Source organism: Agelaius phoeniceus, chromosome 7 (genome assembly GCF_051311805.1).
Source record: "Agelaius phoeniceus isolate bAgePho1 chromosome 7, bAgePho1.hap1, whole genome shotgun sequence".
NCBI classification, from domain to species: domain Eukaryota; kingdom Metazoa; phylum Chordata; class Aves; order Passeriformes; family Icteridae; genus Agelaius; species Agelaius phoeniceus.
Window position 1 is genome coordinate 30,103,582 of NC_135271.1, and position 12,051 is coordinate 30,115,632.

At 39.9% G+C, this 12,051-nt stretch overlaps 1 long non-coding RNA gene across 34 annotated transcripts in view; it reads right to left on the bottom strand.

The window, feature by feature from the left end:
• LOC129122645 (uncharacterized) overlaps positions 1-12,051 on the bottom strand; it is a 99,272-nt gene that overhangs the window by 69,507 nt on the left and 17,714 nt on the right. For 14 of the 34 annotated variants that reach the window (XR_013183040.1, XR_013183032.1, XR_013183047.1 and 11 more), the window contains 5 exons: positions 11,775-11,898; positions 6,583-6,667; positions 6,342-6,467; positions 1,889-5,959; positions 134-226 (listed from right to left, as the gene is read on the bottom strand). This is a non-coding gene — a long non-coding RNA (uncharacterized LOC129122645). The remainder of the gene's footprint in view (positions 1-133; positions 227-1,888; positions 5,960-6,341; positions 6,468-6,582; positions 6,668-11,774; positions 11,899-12,051) is intronic. The other 20 variants (XR_013183031.1, XR_013183062.1, XR_013183063.1 and 17 more) reach the window with 17 other exon arrangements.

Sequence of the window (12,051 nt, forward strand, 5' to 3'; positions counted from 1 at the left end):
ACTAAAGCTTTGTTATTCTCTTTTCTTTGCTATATTCCCATATACTTGTGGACATAACAGGCAGCACATAATCTGACCAGCACTGTGTGACTGACCCTCCATGGTAACAAAGGATTGCTTCAGCAGAAGGTACCTGGCCAGCAGAAGCTGGGAGTGTTAGAACTGTTTCCCTTAACTCATGGAAAAAATGGACTGTGACATGCAGCTCCACGTTCTCATGAAACACCTGGAGATAAAATACAAGCATAAATAAAGCGATATAACTGTAATTTTAAACATCTGAAAGAATAACTGGCAATAGTAATTGCTGACTTTGCTCCACATGGAGCAAAGATGAGTTCAGAACTTCCCCATTACTAAGTTGTCAGTAACCGACTGGAGACCAAAGAAGGACTGTTGGATTCAGTGCAGGAATCTTCATCTTTTTTTATCTCTTGAATTTTGGATGAAGTGAGGATAAATAAATTTTTCCCAGTGATGCTGCTTTTTTTACAAAAACACAAGCGAGTGAATTCTGAGACATACTAGCTTCTGTAAGTAGAAATTTAAAACTTAACCTTTATTATTCCAGGTCCCTATTACAGGAACAAAAGGTCTCGATCCAGCCACTGAGTGGGTGGATGCTACAACAATTGCTAAATAGAAAAGTGACAGCAGTGCCTGGCAAAAATATGGCCACATAAAAAGTCCTTGGTCTTACATTTACAGTCATCACTGGCATAAGATCAAACCTCAGCACTGGGGAAAAACTGGATAAGAGTCACATCTGTTTCAATTTATAAATTATCTATTTTAATCAAAAAGGGTCCAGTGCTAGTGAGAGTAAAACTGATGCAGAGCTATGAAAGAAACGTGACAACTCTCTTTCTTCTGAATGCCTGATATTGCCCAAGGTGATAATGCCCATAACAACTCTGCTCGAGCCCTTTCCTACTTTCCATTCATGGCAGTATAATGAATGGGATATTCTATCTCTTGTTTTTCACCAGCCCTGTACTGGGGTGACTCCACAGCTGTGTCATACTGCAGGTATTTCTTGCTGGTGATCCTGTTCTGGCAGAAACTTGGAAGAAATTATTCATCTTGTACTTAACCCATTACTTGCAAGTTATGTTCGGAGTATTTTTAATAGTGTGTTATTTTCTTCATCTGGTCTCTCTCTGGTTATGTTCTACAAGTATTCCAAATAACTTCCTCTGAAAACTCTTCCTGCACCTGTACGATAGTTACATTAACTCACAAGGATTGCAGTGCCCAAAACACGTTCACTCCAGCTGGATTTTTACTTGTCTATTTTTCTTATCTTATTTGCACCCTTGCATGAACTACAGTTCAATGACTGCAATTTGAGCACTCCTTCCTATCTAGCTGAACAATCTTCTCCAACACACCACCATCCTGATGTGTAATCACTCAGGAGACATAATCATTCACTTAGAACTAAAATAATTCTCCTACCGTTTGCTCCTTGCCTCCATTCTGCCCTTTTTCTCTGATTTATTGCACTATATTCCTTATGGAAATATTTTGACATCCATCCCCTCTATTCAAGTCTTATACCCACCCTTGGAGGGAGTGCTTTGAACAGAGGAAGGCCAGGATGAGTGTGTATCCCACATACTCACCCTTTTATTCCAGTGTCATTTCCCCCACCTCCTCATTATATTCTTGAGTCCTTCCCCTCCTTCTAGTTTAGCTGTACCTACTATCTTTCCTAGAGCTGGGTCCTCCCTTCCCTCCCCTGCCCCTCCAGTAAATGTCAGAAAATATTTTCTCACAGCCTCTGCTACTCAGGATCATGTCTGAATATAGGGATCCTGAACCCCAGCCTTGTCTAAGCTCTCTAAATCACTTGACCCCAAGAAGGTTGCCACAGGACAGCACTTACCTACAGTGCAGGCTGGAAAGAAAGTGCTGCAAAGGCACTTAATTCCTCCAGCTCCGAGATCTGCAGCTTATTTAGACTGCAAGAAAGAATTTAGTGAGCCAGAGCACTGAATTTGTTATTCGTTAAGCTTAGTCAAAATTACTATGAAATTCCTTAATTAAACAGCTCAAGCTGAGAAGCAAAATTCCTTCTAATCCAGCCACCACAGTGCCCCACTCAGTCCTGTACCTTTGCCTCTTTCTTGCTGCCCTCATGTTGTCATGTTACCTCATGTGCTGCCTGTTGGTTTTGCTTGCTACGAGTGTCCCTGGCCCCCCTCCACTGCAGAGACAAGCAGAAAGCTCTTTATGCCAAGTATTGACCTAGTGGTGTGCTCCAGCCCAGGCTGCAAATGCATCTTGAATTTCTTGCTCCCCTGGGAGCATTTGATTAAAGGAGGATTTTCATGGTGTGTTGAGATTCAGAACGTGGTGCTATTCAGTAGCTGCTGGTGGCAGCTCTGAGCTGGAACACACACTGGGGCTCCACTCCCCCTGTGATGATAAACTGACTCCTGGGACAAGGAATTCTGCAGGATTTTCCCCGTGTGCAGAAAAGCACAAACAAGTCCATGCTCACACTTGCTGCCAGGCTGCTGTTCCTGCACTTGTGGACACAGGTTTCACTAAATTTTCAGTGATTCTCAGAAGATTCACAGGCGGCTTCCACCTGCTCTCTAATGTGTCTCTTACAGCTAGAGAACTTGAATCAGCTTCACTGTTATTCGAGATGTGTGAGGTCAGTTTGGAAATATTTGGAAACTGAGGACATTTTGTGAGTGTCTGCACACCTGCACAGGGCCCCAGACCAGCACTTGCAAATGAAGGAGACCTCACAGCACACTGTGCCTTTTACAGGCCTCAGCAGGCTCAGTCTAATTCACACACACACACATGTGCTCCTCAGAGTGCTCACTGGAATACACAATCTAAATTAATTTCTGCTTTATAAATCTTGAAAAACTTCTCTAAAGTCCAGAGAGATGGCTCTGGAGTCACAATGTAGATGTGTACAGGGGAAAGAATACAGTCCACAATTTTGTTTCTTTCTTCTCTTCCTAGTGACTGAAGTTTTAATTAATAAAAACTATACTTACAATGAAGTAGGAAAACAGAATCTTTTAAACAGAGGTATGTATTTCCTTTATTTCCAATGGTTTGATTTATGGATTTGCAAACTTACCACTTCAGCCAGAACTCATAAAGCAGAAAAATTATTTTAAAATTAAGTTGACAGTGCGTTAGGATGAATTATGGATACTTTTTTTGGCTTCTGACAGTAATATGCTGCAGGATATTCTTCTGGCTGAGAAGCTGTAAACAAGACACAGCAGCAAAAATACAAGCAAAGAAAAAAAAAACTAAAAGAATTAGATCAGCTATAGTATTAATCATTTTGATGCTGAATTTGGCTCCTTTGGGAAATAGTCTTTATTTTTCAATTCATTTATCCATGGTAAATATATCCATGTGTATGTGTTCTCCCTTCAAGAATCACTGCATCTCCATCATGAGGAAAACAAAATAAAACTTTTTAAATTACCACAAAACTCTTTAATTTATTTAAAGTAAAATCTGCAAGAGGGGTATTCCAGAGCTCCATATTACATATCATATAAACAAAGCTTTCCCTGGTACATTTTTCTACAACTCCTTATGCTGCTAACTTGTTGAAAATTGTACCTCTGTTTATATTATTAACTGGAGCCCAGGGCTACAAGGAAGCACTCAGCCAAGAGACCAGCCAGAACACAGGCACTGCAGTGGAAGGGTTAGGGAGTAGGATGCTCAGACACATTTCTAGCTTGGAGTGGCCACAGCTGACTGCAGTTACATCTGGCCACAGGATGTGCACTTCTCCATAAGAAAGCTGTGGATACTGAAAAGTTAATGAAGGCATTTTCCAGCTCTGCAGGATGTATGCTGTTTCTTTCTGCTGTGCTGATGCACATGACTGTCTAACTTGTGCAAGCAGTCACTGGACACACAAACCAGGGCGTGAATGTTGAAAATCATTGTATTATTAAATGAGGAATCATATCTAATTTAATTAAGGGATAAACATACCCTTACAAGTAAGCAAATGTAATCAGGCAATATCAGTTATACTTGCATATCTTTCCAGTCATCAGAGTGCTTTAAAAACCTTCTCATTTATGGACAGTATGTTTCTCTGAAAGAGGAAAACAAGTTTTTTTTAGGTGTTGCATAAAGCAAGAGTTCAAACAACTTGACCAAAGAGTATCAGCAAGTAAACTAAAGATGCATCCTATCAATAAAATCCTAATGGGAATATGTCATAAGGGTAGTGTTTTTGCAGTTGGGTTGCAGGAACATAATAGGCAAGGAGTTGAAAATTATGACCAAGACAGCTGGGTCTTGGCTTCATGTCTGCTTTGCAGTCTGCATAAAAAATCTGGAAATCATCTTAGAGCTTCACACAGTTATCAGTTCTGACGTGTCCTAATGACTGAAAGTAAGATGTTTCAAAGAAACAAGTTGATGATGATCCAAGTCTTCATAACATGCATGTGTCTGCCTTCTCATGGTATTATCATCACATAGTCTAAATTTAGACAACCTCAGACATTACAAAAATCAGTGTTTGCATTGCAATTAAAAAATTTCTTACTTCTAAAATCTAAAGATTGCAGAACAACTATTTCATAGAGCAAACAATAGAATATTTAGAAGAAGGAAGCAAATATTTTGTTAAAATAATTTTTGGGAAAAGCTTTCAAGGCTTTTGAAAAAGGCACAGTCCTTCTTTATGACCATGTGGAGCTTAAGGGGTCATCGACTAAGTTCTACCATCACTACATTCAGATGATAAACTGTGGGAACTCACAAAATCCCAGGCAAGGAGATTCCCCTTACTTTGGAAATCTGTAGATTTTAGACATATTTTTCCACAGCACTTTGTGATATCATGTATCACAGTACTTTGTGTCATCACTTACATGGGTGAAGTAAAGACTGGCAGCAATCCGACAGCTCACTTTGAACTGAACAATCACGTGAGATGCTGACACAGAAAATAACCCTTTGATTTCTCAAGAGTTAAATTGCATCTTCAAACCAGGTCAAGTTCCATTTGGAGTAAGCTATGGTGTCTTTCTAGTGCATTTCTGCCACTGGTTATTCTTTCTTTTTTTGTTTCTTCAGATAAGAAATGTCTGCATCCTAGCTGCTAATGAAAGAAGAGCATAATTCTGAAATGCTTAGTCACTTTTATACTTTTTTACTGATGCTGGGAAGAAGTGACAGAATCCTGTAGTTAACATGATTCAAAAGACAAGGGGGAGGAGAAGGTGGAGAAAGATTATATAAAATATATTTATATTGCTTCTACAACTGAATTGTTTTCAGTATAGTGTCACGCTCTCAGTGTGGGGGAATTCTGCATGTGTCATGATTCTACAGATGTTCCTGCACACTACATGCAGCTGCACTATTTGTCATGGGCAAATTTAATAGCAAGATGCTTGTTATGTGTTCCCTCTAATTTTAGCTCACAAAAACATGGAGGGGAAAAACCCCACTACCTGATAGCTTGCTTGTTTCCTTCTTTATATAGCCTTGTAAAATACTTTAAAACAAATATTGGGAACGCCCATCTTTTGTACTAAATTCTGTAACACCTGCAATTACAGCTCTATTCCCTTTGCTAGAATGATCTTGTTCTTTCTAATGTTTATAATGCTAATTAAGTAATTTTAAGTACCTGAAGAGGTCATATTTCTAACAGTGGGGGTTCTTCAAGAGCTTGATCCTTCAAAAGGAGGAATAATTTCTGCTAAGTCCTGAGTATGCTCTGTTCTCAGTGACTTGCAGGTGAAATTCAGAAGCATTCCATACAGCAGCACAGCAGAGCCAAGTGCTGTCAGAAATTTTACAAAGTCAAACTCAGAGGAGCTTTCATACTCTTATCATTTTAAAATCCTGGATCCCCTCTTCTGGGTATTCTCTGTCCTGAACTTTGTTCGTCCATGGGCAATGTGTTGAGGGAACCATACCCTTGGGTTCCAGCTTCCTGCAAGAAGTAGAACAAGATTTTGCAAGTAGAAAAGGGAAGAAAAAAAGAAATAAAGGGGTGGGGGGATGGATGGGAGAGTGCTTTCACTTGGAAAGCCTGTAACATGCTGAAACATGGGTTGTCTAGTTAGTGGCAAGGGATGTAACTGAAAAACTGGCAGTGCAAGGAGAAATTTGGACATCAGAGAACAAAACTGACTGCTGAAGTAGAAGCACATCCAACTACACCAAACAGGACAAAACTCAAAAAGAAGGTACAGCTATAGGAGGTGTTAAGAGTGTTACACTACCAGTAAGTGTATGAACAAAAAAATAGATGTTATAAATGAAAAATTCAAATTTAATTACTGCATCTCCTACAGTACAAGAAAGATATTAACCTACTCCAGTGGAGGCTACAGCAGGAAACCTGTGAAGGACAGGCTGAGGGCACTGTGGTTCTTCAGCCTTGAAAAGGCCAAGAGGGCAGGGGGATCTCCTGCTGTCTGGAAATGCTTCACAAGAGGCTACAAAGAAGACAGAGACAGGTTTTTCTTAGATGTGGACATGGACAGAAAAGAGGCAACCTGCAGAAGTCAGACCAAGAGAAATTCTGACCAGGGATTAGGAAAAATCATTTACCATGAGGGTGGTGAAACATTGGCAGATGATCCCTGGAAGGCTGTGACTCCCTCATCTCCAGATGACAAGGTCTGTATGTCCTCTTCTGGAGAGTAATCACATTTAACAGATCACCTAGATATTAATATCTATTCTTGTAACATAAAAAGATATATATTTAAAAGTACAGCTGAAACTCTGAGTGCTTTTAAAACATAGAAGAAAAGATGGATCAACAGGGTATTTTTTTGCCATTGCAAAATCCCATTTTCAAAATAAATGTACCATTTATGTACAATTGTATGGGAGGTGGTTTAAAGCATCTTAAATTTTGTACATGGTGAAAACTGCATATATGTAAAATACACAGTCATCTATCAAATTGATGGAAAAGTTCTTGTTTATAGGAAGCTGATCAGATAATTTTGGAAATGTATAACAAGTGCTTCTGTTATTAAAGGTGTGCATCTGTGAACACAGTCTGCCAAAATAAACTGAATATTGAGTCTTTTCAGAAGAATGCTGACAAATAGCATTGAAATATTTAATAGAAGCATGAAGATATTAGTTTCCAGTCTTCAGATGATTACTTAGATCAAAAGGTAAACAGGTGTGACTATGACATCTCTCATTCTGTTTCTAATCAATCTCAAATCATATATATGAGATCTAGTTGTTTCTGTGTAGAGACCCAACTTCAGAAATTGTTGTGAACTACCTCATGTAAAACCTGCCTGCTAGTGCCTGTCTGCGTGTCCGTATGTCTGCTGTATCTTAGATTCATGCATGTTTCTTAATTATCCTATACTTTTATCAGGTTACACTATGGTCCTCTGCAGCTACAGGAATTTTTAACTTAGCACTACAAACTATAGCTCTCAGTTTAATAATCATAGTATTCCTGCTGATTGGGAAAATTATATTGGCAATGAAAATCAAATACTTTTTGTTAGCTGGCCTCCTGATGGCAATGAAGAATTACAAGTCAATCAGACTTTGAATTACTCTAATTCAAGAGAAGTTAGGAAAGTGTGAATGTTTCCAAGATCTGCTGCTCAGTCATGACTCTGCAGTCATAGCAGGGTTTGCAAATCCTTGCTCTGCATTTCACAGACTATTCAAAGTGACTTTATAGCCCAATAAATATGATTTTGCCATTATTGGTAAAAAGCAACAGGGCTTGTATTGAGGTGACAGTGTAGGGACTCAGCAGTGCTCTGTTTTTTTCTGGGCCTAGATAGATTTTAACTTGGTTTAGCTGTGATAGCAACTGTCCAGCTGTGAGGCACCCTTGCCTAGATTTGTTTCAGTTTAACTCTAGTTTAGGATAATAACAAATGGTTATTCATTGTGAACTGAACTGCCTACAATTCTAGAGTCAGCTGTGGGGAAGAGTGCAGACACATTTGACACAAATCAGCCATTTAATCATAGATTATAGTGTTAAGTAAACATAAAACTAAATCTGAGCAGACACCAGGCTCAGAAGAAAGACCTCCTTCTCCCATGAGTATCACACGAATATTATGATGATAATTCATCACAATATTCCCCCATTTCTTTTGAGGAGTACCAACATTAAAATCCAAAGGAGAACTGGGGGAGTAAGTGCAACATCAGACAAGAGGGAATTTTTAGTGTAGCAACTCTAACTCTATTTTTAATGCAGCCTTCCTATACTCCTATATATTAAGTAATTTTGACTATTAGACTGTTAAAAACATTAACTGGACTAACAATAAATTTTTAGATTAGTTTATATTCTTTTGCCTTTTGCCAGTACATTTTTGCCAAACAGAAGACTTAGAGTGTAATAGCACATCATAACATCACCAACCTGGAAGCTGAAACAAGCACTATAAAGATCCCTGAAGCTCACAAGCACTTTTGGCCAGTTGCAGTCAATGCTGCTGTGCTCTGTTTTCTCATGGACAAGCTGAATAAAATCAATCCAGTGAATTAGCTCCCACTGAAGGTCACCACTCAGGAAGAGGTCAGTGTGTTTGCGTGCTGCTGTTTTAATCAGTGCTACCACTAGTGCTACCACTGGCTTACCACTTTCCCTCTGGTCACAGGCTTTTACTGCTGATTTCACAAGGCAGTGCAGTGAGCAAAACACTCTGAGAACATGAGGCTGAGTGTAAAGAACCCAAATGCTTGTGTAACACTCTCAACTGTCATTTACCTTGGTCTGTTTGAAAGGGTAGAGCTTACTTTCACAGCCCAGTTAGCTCTCCCAGTAGAGCACAAACCCTGCATGAGCTCCCATTCACCACTCTGTGTATGTACACCTGTTTGTGTGGCCAAGCAGCCCACAGAGCAGTCCTTTGCCTTAAGGTTTTCAGCTCTCCCTTGCCTGCCTTCCCAATTCAGCACAGCACAACGGAATATGGACAAGTTTGTGTAGTTCTGATTGGGTCTCTTTGCTGTAGCTTGAGCTGTTCGTGCTGCCAGCTGGCTCTGCCAGGCCCCTGGAAAATTCCCTCATCAGGGAAGAACATCAGTCTGAAATGCTTCCTACAAACTGCATTTTCCTCTGAACCAGTCCAGGCTGCTTTCTTGTCAAGGATAGAGAAGTATGATGGTTTCACAAATATTATTGTGGCTGGGGGGCACCTCTGCAGGGACAGGCAATTTTCTCACTCTCTACTTTCCATCTTCATCTCAAATACTGGGAAATGCACCAACTTTCAAAGTAGCTCTTCATGTCCTGAGTGCTGCTGCCACATGTATATATTCCCCCTAGAACGAGCTGAATGGAAAGAGTGTTGTATAATGATCTCTCATTTAGCTTAAAGTGCCATCTTTTCCTTCTCTGCACTTTGTCTGTGAGAAGTGTGCTGAGTCTTGTGCAGCTGTGTTCTTGCTCTTATTCGGCACAGATCTCTTCTAAGTTCTGCACCCATACCAAGAGTTTCCTTCTTGCCTTTGAAAAGAGTGACAAACGGGTACAGAGCAGAGGAGCCCAAAGCCTACATGCATATGAACCAGGACTAGGATGAAAATATTAACCTGAAAAAAGAGATTTCTTTGGCTTCTAGTGCATGTATTCTGAGCTGGAAAATAAAATTCCAAATGAAGAAGAAAAAGGGAAGACAGAGAAATTCAGATGCTGACCCCACTTATTTTCAGAGCCCAGAATATCTACTATACTGAAACATAAATCAGCCAGCCAGTGAATTCTTGCCCAGTATCCTCAAGGTTATCTGGAGGTCAGGTACAAGCATCTCGCACGAGGACACGTGCAATGACTGACTTCAGCAAGGTGACAAAGACCTGCTCTGGTCGAGGTTGGGATGCTCAGAATGCTCACCACCACATGGCAGGGCCCTGCCTTTCTCACTGAGTTGTGTAAGCAAGATACAGTTCTGCTCAGAAAAAACACACTCTATTAATTATTTAAAAATTAACTGGGGTTAAACCAATTGCCATTGTCAGGCATGCTAACCTTTAGAGCACATCTAGCATTAAATCATGGATATCTATAGGGAGTTCCCTTGGATCATTTGATCAAATTATGCTCTTAAAAGTACACTTCAAAAATGTCATCCCCGTGTAGGAGGAAAAGAAAGAAAATAAGGCAATGAAATTAATGGAAATTTGGAGAAATGAAATGTTGTCTCATGTATTTTGACAATGTAGGCATCAGTAGGTTTGCCAGACAGATCAGCTTCAGATTTGAGTTGAGCAAATTAAGCTAGTCTAAAGCACAAGCTACTTGCTAATAATTTTCTTGGCTTTTTCCTCTTGAACCATTTTACATGTTTATTTACATTTTAACAGCATTGGCCATGCATCTCCCACGTTTGAGGTCATTCCCCAGCCTTTGGGAAGAAAGCTGGCATCTGACAGGGCAGCCAATTTCTGGTCATAGAAGTGTTTTAAGTAACAAGGTGTACAGGCAGCAAGAGCAAAGGGGGAAAAGATGTGAAGTTGAAGAAATGAGAGACTGCTAAAAAACAATCAGGTATAGACAGCTTGAGGAAAGAGCAGTGAAATACCTGAAGGGCTCTGACAGAGAATTCCCACTGCAACAATTGTTTAATCATTACCCTGCTTTGCAAACAGCACACTGTAGGCACCCTTCCTTTGCAGAGATCTGCTGCTGCACCCCATTTCTTTGAACAAGATATCAGGCAAAACTGGGCACAGCTGAGGAATCCATAATAATACCAAAAAAGAGAGAAATGATACCCAAGAAAAAGTAATGCCAGTGAAAAACAATTGCTCATCACCACCAAAGCAATGCCCAGTCAGTCCTCGAGCTGCAGCCCCCAGCCAACTTCCATCTCTATTTTATACAGAGAGCATGATGCCATATGGCAGGGAATATCCCTTTGGTCACTTGGGGTCAACTGCTCCAGCTGTTGTCTTCTCAACTTTTTGTGCACCTTCAGCCTCATTGCTGGTGGAACGATGTGAGGAGCAGAAAAGGCCTTGACTCTGTGTGAGCACTACTCAGCAATAATTAAAACATCTCCGAATTATCAACACTGTTTCCAGCACAAATCCACAACACAGCCCCACACCAGCTGCTATGAAGAAAATTAACGCAGAAAATCCACCCCAGTCAAAACTAGCACAATCTTAAACTGACTTTGCTGGGCTGTAAGGTGCTTGGTGGTGTTGGGACTTTTATTTGTGAATGTGATAAATTTGACTGAAGCCTAAGAAACATTTTTACAGATTGCTTTAAAACAGTCTTATACTTTACGACTGTCTACCCTCACATAACATGCTATGATTTTATTTTCCATTATTATGACGATGTATTACAACATCAAGTAATAAAGACTGTAGTGAGTTCAGATTGGAGAATATAAACATCAGTATGATGTTTGATTGATTGTTTGATTTTCCTAAATCTCTTTCTGACCTAAGCACCTAAGTATCCTCAGTCTGGTCATAATCCACACCTTGACCATATGGTCCTCTACAAGAAAACAAAATAATTCTAGGCAATTAAGACACTTGCCCATATCCATTTCATCTGCTACATCTTTGGAGGGACAAACAAAACACTGGATGGGAAGATCTGCTAATGCTGATAGTGCTTTAGATCACTTGATAATCTTTTTCCTGTGATAGTTATTACTGAATGGAAATCAAATGCATGCATGTTAGGACTAGTAACAGATGGCACTTCTGTTCTGTGAGGAAGAAATAGGGGCAAAGGGGCAGCAAAGTTGAACCTCCCCCCTTCCCTGTCTTACCAGGATTCATTGTGTTGCCCTCCTGTTACAGTTGGCTGTGACTCTTTCTTGTTATAAAGAGATGTCAGAAGTTAGAGAGAGACAGAAGATAACCTTAAATCCTTTACTGCATTTTACCAGGATTCTGAAAAATAAAAAATAAAAAAATAAAAGCCAGCTGAGGGAGTTGGAAAATGTCAGTGAAGCATTACACAAAGAACTTGATACATTTGTTGACCTTTCTTCTTACTCCACCCTTCTCCTCTAAGATGGATTTAGTAGTAGTGAGTGCTTAGTG